The 3,736-nt window shown below is 41.9% G+C and overlaps 1 long non-coding RNA gene across 2 annotated transcripts; it reads right to left on the bottom strand.

Moving 5' to 3' along the window:
- Positions 1–1,130: 1,130 nt before the first annotated feature.
- LOC130114736 (uncharacterized) lies at positions 1,131–3,316 on the bottom strand. 2 transcript variants are annotated; one of them, XR_008810409.1, is made up of 3 exons: positions 3,270–3,316; positions 3,113–3,187; positions 1,131–1,399 (listed from the first exon to the last, which is right to left on the bottom strand). It is a non-coding gene; the product is annotated as an uncharacterized LOC130114736 (long non-coding RNA). The 2 variants fall into 2 exon arrangements; XR_008810410.1 differs by having other exon boundaries at positions 3,280–3,316.
- Between the last annotated feature and the right edge of the window lie 420 nt (positions 3,317–3,736).

Below are 3,736 nucleotides of genomic sequence, written 5' to 3'. Positions count from 1 at the left end.
GAACGCAGAAGAGTCGTCTGTTGCCGTGTTGGGCTGCCGAGGCGAGCGCACGGGTCGACCGTGAGATGGTGCTGACGGCTAACTAGCCAGTTAGCTAGGATGGCAGCCTGCCTTACGTTGACTGCTGCGCTGCGGTGAGAAGCGCGAGACGAAGAGGAGCATTCTTTGTGAGTACAAGTTGGATGTGCGGGCTTCCAAGGGGAGCGAAGAGGGCTGTTTAGGGTCCCAACGTACCCGATAAAGAAACAGGCCTGCAACTGGGGGTTGACTTTCTTTTATTTTATTGCCGGCTTAGTTATAGGGTTATTGAGCTGTATGCTAAGGTGTTAGTCTGATTAATTTGTTAATATCTGAATGCAGATGCTTGTTAGCCATTGAGGCTTATCACTTTCATTCATTCTAATAATTACTCATAATACATTTGTATATATAATTCTATGTACCTGTGTGAGTGTGGATTATTCATGTGTGTTTATTCCTGTGGTGTCTAGGCTATGGTAAGTGACATGTTGAGACAACCTTAAAGGGCTAGTCCACCATTTTAATATAAGTTACTCGGTGACACATTGAGATGTCTAGACCATGTTAGATTGCCTTAAAGGGGTAGTCAACCTTTTTAGTTGGAGTTACCAGATGACACTGTAAGACATTTAGAGCCTTTAGAACATACTTTAAACACATAAAAAGCGAAGTTGACATACTTCAATAGTTTATTGGATACCGAGTTGTATAGAGAACTCAGGAGCGTTGTCCTTGACAGTTAAAAAGGATAGATAGCGCTACACGCGGAGGGAGAGTTACAGGGTTCAGTAGGTCGAAGCACGGAGTGGTGTTCTGGGAGGCTTCTTGTAGAGGGCTGCCTGATTGCCGCAGGTGTGCCTGATGGATGATGGCAAACACCTGGTGCAGTGCAGCGCTCGTCTCCTCAGAGCGCGAGCCGAGCGCTCGGATGTTTCCGGCACGTCTGAGCTGGGGGAGTGGCTTGAACGTGCCGGGGAGGCAGCTCGGGGCGGTGTAACCACAACACGGCTGGCGACTCCACATGTATCGGAGGAGGCATGTGGTAGACCAACGTTTCCCAACCCAGTCCTCGAGGAACCCCTATCCTGCAGATTTTCTTTGCAACCCTGAATAGGTACCTGTTTGTAGTTATTCAACCAATCAGCAATGAAATATGTCAGATGTTGCACACCTTGCATAATTAAGTGCTGTGAGATGATTTGTTGAGTAAGTACAAGCAGGGCTACCTATGCAGGGTTACAATGAAAATCTGCATGATAGGGGTTCCTCGAGGACTGGGTTGGGAAACGCTGTGGTAGACTACAACCCTTCGCAGATTGGCAAGGGGATGGAGCAGCAACCGGGATGGCTCGGGAGTGGGGTAATTGGCCGGATACAACTGAGGAGAAAAAGGCAGAAAAAATCCAAAAAAGAAAAAAATTAATTGGAGGATGTTTTGCAGTTGAACACGATTCAAATAAAACAAAAACCCCTTCATTCGTTTTTGATTTTGAGATACTTTATTGATCCCCATAGGGATATTACACTCTGCATTTAACCCATCCTAGCTGGGTAGCTAGGAGGACCAACTCCAGTTCGTCTTGCCATGCCTTGGTCAAGGGCACTGACAGGAATATAAACCCTAACATGCATGTCTTTTTATGGTGGGGGAAACTGAAGCACCTGGAGAAAACCCACCGCAGACACGGGGAGAACATGCAAACTCCACACAGAGGATGACCTGGGATGACCCCCACGGTTGGACAACCCCGGAGTTCGAACCCAAGACCTTCTTGATCTGAGGCAACAGCGCTAACCACTAGGCCACCATGCCGCCAAAACGTTTTGAGTTTACCTATGCTGTACACTTTTTATTTTTCATTAAGTGTACAGACTGCAGCTCTGTAACATTGCTTCTAACCTGCCAGTCAAAAAAAATGAAATGCATTGGCAAGTAGGCCTCGGCGGGTTGTCAACCATTACCTAACCGTAAAAAAGATTTAATTGCATTCAGTAACATGTTTTCATTAAATCAAGCCAATCCTTAACCCCTCTCATTTTGTTTTTGTTTCATCTTATTTTTTTCAGAGGAAAAGTTCAATAACTTGAATTATTTTAGTGGATGGACTGCACGTTAACATGGCTTCATTCAGAATAAAACAGGTCCCTCTGACTCGATGGGATTGCAGTAAGCTCACCGGTAGATGAGCCAACACTGCTGACATAACCATTGGCTCAGGCTAACAGTCTTTGTACAAACAAACAAGGCAACTATATAAACAGCAATGCGCTGAATAAAGAGAGGGGCATATTTGTACAATGTTGGAATAATCTAGGTGTCTGGTTCTGTATATGTGGTAATCCAGGGAACAAGGATATTTGTTTGTGTCTCTATGCTCATTTGCATGGAAATATAAGTTTTATTTTCCCAACGACCATCTGAAGACATAATTAAATATTAAAATGCATTGACATGAATAAAACATTACGCTTCCTGTCACTGTGGTTTGTAAACTTTCTGAGATATTGCATGTGATATTCTCACATTGTCTTTATACCCATGTACAAAATACTTTTGCATGATTTTTCTTTAAGGAATAAAAACCGGGTAGAAATTGCAGAAACGTTTGCCTAAACTTGATTTATATTACTTGTCAGTTGAACAAGGATGAATTCCACACGCAATAGAACTGAATGGAATTATCTGCTTTGATGAATGTGTAGCCCGTGGAATTAGATACCACACAGGACACAATTACTTCCGGGGTTCTTGTAGCTTTAATTTTATTGTTTGAACCTTCGAATGCAGATCGTTTTACTGAGTGCATACATTCCTGTGTCTTTCGAGCAAACAGATCATAAATGTTCACAGATGTGGCAAGTTTAACAGAAAAGATTTTAAAAAAAGGGAAATAATAAATACAAAATACGGTGCAAAATACGGCAGTGGACTATGTACGTTAAACAGGGTTTAACAAAGACATGTGGAACTTCCTGAAGATCGCGCAACTTCTCACTCTGTCAGTTACCTTTAAACAGAATTAAAATGCATATAAAACCTTTACATCCCAAATACAATGGCATGGTGTGGCTTTATTCACGCCAACATTACCTTGTCATGCCTGCAATGGCGAACAGCGGTCGACGGCTCGCGCCCCAAATCACCGAACATCAACTCCAGTAGCGTCTAAATCAAACCATCTTGTCAAATTACCGACATACAATATTGTTTCGAATAATGTTACAGGTATATTTCACAAGATATTTACCCTTACTTACTACGGAGTCAGAGCACTGTCACACCGCAATCTTCAGGCGCTCCACACAAGAAAAAAAAGAAAGAATACCCAAGATGCACTTGGATAACTTGCACGGAGTTACAATAAAAGTCCGCCACTGCCACTTACTGGTCAAAACATGCAATGACAACCAAAACTATAAAAATACACTCACAATCTGCCTCACAATTTAAATACATCAAATGACATTTTACATGGCTTGACAGTGTAACAATTACATATATTAACAGTTAAACTATACTAAATTTAAGTGGAAAATCATTTAACATATTTAACAGATTTACCACCCGGCTACAAATGTATTCATTTTGTTGTTAAATTAGAGCATCGTGAGTTATTTTGAAGAGTATTTTTGTAAACTTGCAGTGATCCTTCAAACAATTGGTCTCAATTCAACTTAATGGAGGTTTGCTTATTCAGAGAATGCATAAAAATGT

This window comes from Lampris incognitus, chromosome 6 (assembly GCF_029633865.1).
Source record: "Lampris incognitus isolate fLamInc1 chromosome 6, fLamInc1.hap2, whole genome shotgun sequence".
NCBI classification, from domain to species: Eukaryota; Metazoa; Chordata; class Actinopteri; order Lampriformes; family Lampridae; genus Lampris; species Lampris incognitus.
Note: the sequence above shows the minus strand (reverse complement) of the source record. Positions and strands in the feature narration are given on the sequence as shown.